Genomic DNA, 9546 nt, shown 5'->3' with positions numbered 1-9546 from the left:
CAATCTGTACACACAATGATTATTGAAGTTAAACTAGCCTATGTCACCAACTGTGTTGCAGCAAACAGTGTTCACCTTATAAAAACTTGACTCTTGCTGCATGGAAAAATGCACAATATTAAAACGCATGTGATAAACTACTGTTTACTACTGAGGTTTATTTACGTATTTAATTTCTATTCTAACATTGTGGAATGCTCTTTCTATCCTCCTGGCTCTTATTTTGACATATTTACTTTAATGTCCAAGTCAGCTGTCATGCTGTTATTTATATATTTCTTCAAAAAGAAAAAAAAGGAAAAAAACCTCTGTGGCACGGCGGGGGCTCTGACAGAGGAGGGTGGGGCTGGGCTCAGGAGGGCCTGCTCCTGGCCCTATTAGAGGGTCAGGCATGAGGAAAGAAAAGAGCATATATGTGTGTATATTTATGTATATATAGAGTGTGTAGATATATATGCAGTGCAGGAGATTGCAAAGTCATACAATGGGCCAGCGTCCGCCCATGGGTCTGGGTGCACCCCAAAGCAACAATTCCCAAAGGGAAAGGGGAAGTAAAGCAAAGAAAGAGGAAAAGGAAGGAAAAAAACAACTCGGGGATCTGCCCCATCTGTCTTCTGCTGCTGCTCCTGGGCACGTTGCCGGGGGCCCTGATTGCAGGCTGTGGGGGGGGTGGCGTGAAAATGAAACGGTTAAAAATCATGACTGTTTAACAGCTATACATTCATTCAAATCTTCAACCACAGATCACGTTTTATCATATTACAGGTTTCTCTTGTCCAGATTAAGGATTTGTAGCAAATTGCAATTTGAAAGCCGCCAAAAACATTAATAAGTTTTGTTTTAGACTAGCAGGAACCCATTTCTTTGCATTAAACATTTTCATTATGACATTTTGATAATTTTATGTTATTTTGCCATTGTTTATAATATGGAGATACAAGACATATCTTGTGATATGTCATGTATGTGATAGATTCAAACATCTGGCTCAGCCCTAAGGAGCATTTCTTCCAATGTGGACAGAGTATTACATTTTCCAATATTTTGATAATCACCTGATAATAAGAATTATTGTGTTTTTGTTACCTTGGAATGATCCCTTTATATCTACAGAGGGAGCAGCTCCTCTTCTGTGTTGGCCACAGTGTTCCATGTTTCTACAGAAGCCCAGAATAGACAAAACAAACACTGGCTCTCTCAACAAATCAGTCCCTCCAGGACGTCGTGGGCTGTTTTTGAGATTGTTGTGGCCAAACATGTCTGATTTCACGGCAGCTTTTCTAAAAAACTGCAATGCATGTTGCAGTGTTTTTAGGCATTTTTAGCAATGAAATTGTGGAACCAAGAGAAAACTGGATATGAAAGAGGGAGAATAAAACTGCACTCTATTCTGAGGGTTTTAAATAATCTTACCAAAGACACACAGACAAGCAGTGAATAATAAAACATTGAATTGCTTCATTGAGACATACATATTTGACATTTGCGCAGGGGATTGCTGTGATTGGTGGAACTCACAGGAAGCTATAATGATTGGTCAAATTTGTGGCAAAGTTCTGGAGTTTGGACAAAATTGCAAGGTTACACAGAATTCATGGGGATTGGTTGAATTTGCGGGAATTGTTGTGATCGCAACATCACAACTTCCTAGAGGGACTGATAAACGGCTCTGCCAGACAAAACAATGTCAAATGAGGTGCAGTTACTGCCACGTCTATTGATTAAATATTCATAAATACATTTCAATTGGTTATATTCTTAATGGCAATTAATCATTTAATGATTAAACATGAACATCCTGATTCCAAATGTGTGCTGCTGTAGCATTTTGTTTTGGTTTTCATTTGTATATCATTGGCCCATTTACGATCAGATCACCTGATTGGCTACTAAAATGCAGATGAAAGGTTTGGATATTAATTCAAATTGAACTAAACTATGATTTTAAAAGTAACTAAGTAGATTACATTGAGTAATGCATACTTAAGTAAGAGTAAAAGTACAGACTTGAAAATCTACTAAGTAGAAGTAACCTAAAAAAATTACAAAATTATAGTAATTTTGAATATTTGTAATTAGTTAGTTCCACCCTTGGGTATCGATTGGGAATAACTCCACTGCACACATCTTTATATTGTAATGTAACATTTCCAGACTCAACTTGTCAAGTATAAAGGGATAGTTTCAGTCATTATCTACTCACCCTCATGCTGACTGAATGGTGACCAGTTTTCAAATGTAAAAACACAACAGAATAAAAACATAAAATGCCTCTTTACTGCTCGTCTGGTGTAATCCAAGTCTCCTAAAGCCCCAACATACCAAACGGACTAAAAAAAAAGTTATTTCCACCATGTTTTTAGCCTGAATCCTCACTATAGATCCTTAACTTGGAGCCACGTTCACGTGCACATGCACACTGTCTGAACTGGGTGTGTGTGGTGTGACAGCATGTTGGGGCTTTAGGAGACATTTTATGTTTTTTTTTTTTTTTTTTCTAAATTTGAAAACTGGTCACCATTCACTTCCATTGTTAGAGAGATTCTGCAACACTGTTTTCCTGTGAAACTCCAGCAGAGTTTTCCAGACTAACTAAATAAACCTGACTCTTAATCGGCATGAGGGTGGGAAGATAATGACTGAATTTACATTTTTGGGTGAACTATCCCTTTAAACTCCAAGTAACATCAGTTCAAACTTGATGTCTCTGTACTTAGAAAAACACCACCAGCTGTTGGAGTGAACCTCCTCCTCCCAACAACCACGCTGGTAGGATTGTACTTATCTGCGTAAACTGTAAAACACTTCTTTGTTGTCATGTCACTTTAGTACATTCACTACATTATTCAGACAATATGTAGCTGGGTGTGTCCAGAGAATGTAAACTAAACGGATAATTATGGCCGCCTTCACAACTGCTGCTGCGCTGAATAGTTCAGCCTGGTCGTCTCACACAGAGAGTCTGCTCCGTGGTTAAAGCAGTCTAAATATATTGATGCGAAACTTAGTTTTAAAGCTCCATTGAAAGTGCAGCTTTAGAGTGTGAGTAGAGAGCGTGTTCCACTTTTCTTCTTATTTCACCTATATAGTCCTCCAGCTCCAACTTTATATTAAAAAAGAAATATTTTTACTCTTTTAAAGCAGGCCTCTGGGACAGCCTCACCTCATTCCACTGAGTTCCCCCAACCACTCAAGAGACGAGCAGACAGAGGTTATTGATTTCTGCAGACAGAGAAGACAGAGAAGGGAAAGTGTTGAGATGAAAGGCAAACAATCAAACGGAGAAACTACTTTCTTGTTACTTGGAGAGAGAAAAACCACAGTCACTCACTATGAGACATCTGTCTTTTGCTAAATCTACGTTCCCTGCTGAGAGCCCAGGCCTTCCCCGCATCGATATATTTATCCTCACTATTGTCTCAACTTTTGTCAGAGTTGAGACCTTGAACACGTGTGTGTGTGTGTGTGTGTGTGTGTGTGTGTGTGTGTGTGTGTGTGTGTGTGTTAGAGAGGCTGCTTCCTGTAGAGTCGACTTGTAGACAATAGATGTTTGTGTTAAACAGCCATTTAAACCCATAGAGCTCAGGTTCTCATCGTGGACACTTACATCAGCCATCTCTACAGGATCTACTGCAGGTATCTGAGACAAGGAAACGTTTCAAAGTGCAAGAACACACGTCTTAAACATTATCAAGGTCCTATATGGAAATGGTTTGGTCAAGGCCTAGGGTTGGGCAAGAAATCTAAAATGTTATCATCTGTCTGGAGACAGACTTCCTGCGCAGAATAATGGTGATTTTCCTGATGTTTCAATAACATTCTGATGAGCATTTTCCTTCCGTACTGTGTGGCCTAAAGAATGCTGCAATTACTGAAAAATTTAAGTGCCTTGCTCCAACTTGTTCAAAGCCCTGAACTATGAGTCATAACACTTAAAAAAATTAAAGTCAACCAAATTTAAAGTCCGCAAAGTTTAATATGATTCTAATGTATTTTGTATTATAAATAATACTTTTCACTGCTGTCAACATACTCCAAGTTGGACAAATTTATAATTGTAGTTATCAGTTATGAGTTACTGAGACCTTCAGAGGAACTACAAGGTCACTGAGCACCTTAAAAGTTTATTTAGACATTTTGGTTAAATTTAAAAATTCAGTGTGTAAGATTTAAGGAGATTTATTGGCAGCTATGGAAAATAATATATAAGTTTTCATGTAGTAGCCAAGTATTGTTATTTTTTGTGACCTTGAATGAGCCTTTTTTGTTGCATTATGCACTAAGTCATAAATCTTTAATTTATTATCTTGTACACACTCATTCTTTCCTTTAAAACCCGTCCAGCAAAGCAAACCCCAGTTTTAGCCTTTCTCACAGTTGGTGAATGGTGGGAATTATTAAAGTGTGACACATCAAAGGCCCTGATTGATGGGTGACTTCTTTTTTTCCCACCCACACTGCGGGAACTCTGCCTCCAATTGGTCAGCACTCATTGCCTCCGTTGGCGAGGTTGTAAAAAGACGCTGTTTTGCACGGATATGAGAACAAGCATGGTCCTGGGATTTTGGCTTGGCCTTTGGTGTGAGCCTCAGCAAACCAGTGGTATTCAGTTGGTTACAATCTACAGCCTCACCACTAGATGCCACTAATCCCTGCACACTATTATATCACACTATTATTTAACATTTATTTGACTGATTAAAACTTTAAATATTTAATTTCTTGAGAACATGACAGTGGTGAGATCTTACCTGTCTAAAAATCGCATGATTTAATATCATGATAAGAGTTAAGAGTGTTGCAGCAGTAGAGCTGTGACCCTTTAACAGGCCAGGCTGCTGTGGCTCAGAGAAATATGATCCTCTGTGGTGCTGATGAGAGTTCAGTTGATCAGCTTCAGCTCATGTCATGCCGGTCGCTCAGCTGAATTATTTAGCTTGTTGCATTTGGCTACTGTTGATTGCAGGTAGGCTGGGTTCAACACGACTGCTCTACAGAGGACAAAGAGAGAGACAGAGTGCTTCTCTCTTCTCACCTTTCACAGCCATGTTCTCATGTGAAGAAGAGGAACGTCTCTGTCTTAGCCTCCTCCCTCCTTTTGTCTGTAAGCTTGGCATTAAATCAGTCTGGAATAAAGCATCAATGCTCAGCAGCTCCCCAGGCAGTTAGAAGACAGGGGCTCTTCAGCTCCGCATGGCACAACCACGCTTTGTGATGACTTTTAACATGTTAAATGCAAGTGGCACTGATGTTGCTTCTGGTGCACACACCCTTGCTCTGGGGACGCTGCATAAATAAAGCCTACATGCCTAGGGACCAAACGCCTGGAATTAAAAGTTTGTTTGTATCTACAGTTTAAAGGAGCAATACGTGGCAATGTCAATGTAAAGTTCAGCCTGTTATCCTGAAAAAAAAAGTCTGCTGCTCTGAAATAACACTGTGTCTGCCTGTCTCACTGCCTGCTCCTGAACTCCATTCACATTTTGCTCAATTTAACAGTTATAAACAGCTACTTCTTCCACTTGATTATTAATGATTTCTTACAACTCATAAACAGACACTTTTTTATTCGATGCAGTGTGGAGGTGGGTGTTGTTAGCAGTCAGCTGTAGGAGAGAGAGAGAGGTGTGGGGCATGGCTCATGAGAGCAGTGTTAGGTGAGCTGATTGTGTTGCTTGTCTCCTAATTACACTCTCCCTCAAATGACTTCTGCTCCCAAAACAAACAGGAACCTGCTGGGATTTTTGCTGCTCTGAGCAGGCCAGAGGACATGTGCTGCAGGTGCCGGACAACCACAGACATGTCATACATTTTGAGTTATGTTGTAGTATTTTGAGCAGAAATCACATAATAAATGTGTATTGTCTGAGAGCTGAATCTGTGTGTCTCTGCTGGGGGAACTCATGGTGGTAGCCAGACAGCTACATACACTTCTACACTTTACTTTTAATTAACACGAAATGGGCAAACAAGAAGTTTTTTTGTCCCAGTCTTTCAACTTAACATGTTTCCTTGCTCTATGATGATGCATCAGGGTCATTTTTATGATTTATTGCAGTAAATATATTCTATTTCTCCTTTAAATTTTTCACATCATAAGTAAACTGTTACTGTAACCTGAACACCATTTAATATACAAAAACAATGTAAGATGGTGGACGAAAATTGTTTGTTTCCAAACTGGTCATTTCACAGCTGAATCTGGAACCATATATGTTATAAAAAAAAAAAATCAGGCGACCAGTCGAAAAAGAGACAGAAGAGGAGCGAGAAAGACGACAGTCAGAGGGAAAGCAGCTGTGACCACATCGAGTTTGTGCTGGTTCACAATTGTTTAATAGTGGAATGTAACATGGCTGGATAGCTAATAAATAGCTTGCTGACTGAAATGAACTTAAAAAGTGTGACAGTAATAATGTGCCACAATATTCTAGAGATGAAACCAGTACTCTAATAACCAGCATGTTTACTTGTTGATTTAGTTATTTGTCCTTGCGTAAAACTGCAGGCTGTGAAACAACACAAGCTCAAAATCTTATCAACCCCATTTTGACTCCATAGAAGGGGCCTATTCAGGCTACATATACACACCCCAAATAATGGGTCAAATTTGGGAGAAAAATTCCAACTGCATTTATCTGTTACTCTGCTGTCAGTGCAGGGTTATGAGCCAGTAGTTGCTTCATATAAGATCAACTTCAGATTTTTGTTGTTATTAAAGAGACTTCACATCACATTTCAGAGGAGGTTCAGCTCACACTGTGGTGTCACTGAGGTCACAGCCATAATGCCAGACTAAACCAGGTCTAGACAAATCCCCCTGGTCTCCTTCCCCTCTGCTGCTGGAATGCATCTCATATGGTCACAATGTGGAGCCATATGTTGCTTTGACATGTTCAAAACCTACACTGACCTGAGCCTGGCTGAGACGTGGCAGCGTGCTGTGAGCGTCGGAGGCTGTAGGCTGTGCTCTTTACATTGGTCACTGTGCAAAAACTACTCTCATTACTACAGCATACTGTCATTACCTCTCTGTGTTTGAGAACAGTACTGTTACTGAAAGTGTCTATTTTGTTGCAACAGGCCCAACTCTTTTCTCTCTGACTCTCTGACTGTCCCTCCTGTTCCACTGTGAAATCAGAACCCCTGTTGCTGATTCTAATGAATGCTGGGTAATCCGAGCAGTGACTCTCTGCTCCGATCTAGACACTGGTCCTTTATCAAACTCAGAATAACTTTATTCACCAAATGTACAATGTACACAGGAATTTGACTTGGCAATACAGTGCAGAGAGACAATAAAAGTTAAAAGTGAAAAGGTTAAAAAGTTAAATACAAGAATTATATGCAAGTTAAGTATAAAGAATGTTGTGTTTGGGAAAGCTACTTGGAAAGTGTAGTGAGCTAAAGGAACATTTACTCCACATTATGCAAAAATGAGACTTCACTGCACTGATGCTACCCCTCAAAGATACATAGCAAACTAAGCTACAGCAACATGACAAAAGTAGTTAATAAATTAAATGAGGCTATTTCTTTTTTCTTTTTCTTTTTTCATTGAACCAACTTCATTGCAGTCAATGCTATCTCAGTGACAAAAGAAACTGTCAGTCAAAGAGACAGGCAGGTCAAAAATGTTCAGTTCAGTTGTGAGTTCTTCTATACACATTATACGTGTTAGAAAATAGTTGTCGAAAATGTGAAAAGACTGAGAACTACTGAATTGTGGAGTTAGATGATAATTGATTTCTGTGTTCAGGATTTTTTTGGGCGGACCTGAAACATGTCTCGGTGACGTGCCAAAGCCATGGTCCCCCAACACTATATAAGGCCCACGAACCGACACAACTCGCCCTCCCTAAAGGTCAGTTACAAACGTACCTTCAGTGTTTCTCTCAGTCCACATCAGCCCAGCTGTCACAGCCCTTGGCATCAATAATGAGAGCAGAAAAAACCTCCAAAACAGGTGCAATTATTTTAATGTAGCATCTCTTCAAGCACTGTGAAACTATAAGTAAAATATAAACACAAACGCACTATATACAAATTATTCAATTTTATAGTGTAATATTTACACTTACAAATGCATACACAGTATATTAACTGATTCACGCAACTCAAAATACACATACAAAGGTACACAAACAAAGAAGAATATTTAAAACCTCCTCAAATTAGCACATAAAACACTTACACCAGCAGTTCACTTCAGTTCCAACAACCCAGCACAGAAGAAAAAAATACCATCCTGTCACTGTCCTCTGGCTCTGGTGTCTCAAACATGTCTGAACATGTCCAATAAAGCTGGTACTTTTGAGGTCATAGTGGCGTTTGACACTGAGACAGCGGAGTAGATCCATTCGCAGTGTCTCAGAGCAGAGAAAACTGAAAATTTATTAGAAATTTTACATAATTAGAGATTTTTTTTAATCATTCAAAATTAGCTGGGCGATCATAACATGTTTCTATGGTGTGTAAATACTTACTACTTTTGTATTTTACTCTACAGGCTACAGTGGAAGAGTTATACCATGCTTTTCCAGTTCCTAATGATAAGTACCTCATACAACCCCACATCAAATAGTCTGAATTATCCCTTTAATCTTATCCAAAAGTAAGCAGTTAAGGTATCAGTCAAAGAGGTGTGGAAAGCAGTTGGCTTGGAGTCAGGCCTAGTCTGCATGTGTAGGTAGTGTTACATTGAGAATAAGATATGAAGATTATCTTGCACAAAACCTTCAAATTTCCTTTTCCTGGGCACCTGCTTTCAGATGCAGTGGGACATGTTGTCCTGCAGTTGGATAAAGAGCAACAATCTCAGTCATACATTATTCATCACTGCTCACCACTGGTTTCCAAAGCAGATCGATGACCACAGCTCAGGGTCAGGTCCATTACATACTATTATTTTTCAAGTCAACATAGGCTGGCAGAAAATTTGTATTATTAGAAAATGGGCAAAATGTACTTTTGCTCCACTACATTGCACTCCACTTTCATCTTATGACACCATTATTACCAGTTAAATATAAATATATTAACTCCTTTATTTAAATTATGGTTGATGAGTTTGACCAGGTTTGAGTTTGGCAGGTATTGTTTACTCTTTCTCTGCTGGTGTTTTTTAAAAAAGTTGCCAGCCAGTGGCAGCATTTTTGACAGAAAGTCTGCAGAATATTCAGGTCTATGAATATGTTAACATAGAATATACCAGTTCTTCTAGTTTTACACACAAAAAAATGTTTGTATGTATGTCCTTTTTTATAGGGACTTGAATGTTGGTTGGTTGCATCAAAAAATCCACTTTTCAAACAAAAAAAATTAGAAAATGATATTTTTGTGAAAGAGACATTTTGAAGCAGAACGTTGACTTCATGTTTTTATTTTTGTTTTTTTTACCACTTCATATTATGTGTGTGACATCACTATCAGCAACGTGTTTGTGTGTCTAACGTTAGCTGTGTGTGTGTGTGTCCTGCCCCCCACCTGAAACACACTGTCTGAGAAGACAGACTGTGGTGTGAGTTCCAGTGTGAGCAGCCCCAC

The sequence above is a fragment of the Lutjanus erythropterus genome, chromosome 4 (genome assembly GCF_056507025.1).
Source record: "Lutjanus erythropterus isolate fLutEry1 chromosome 4, fLutEry1.hap2, whole genome shotgun sequence".
NCBI classification, from domain to species: Eukaryota; Metazoa; Chordata; class Actinopteri; order Lutjaniformes; family Lutjanidae; genus Lutjanus; species Lutjanus erythropterus.
This window is presented reverse-complemented; position numbering follows the sequence as displayed.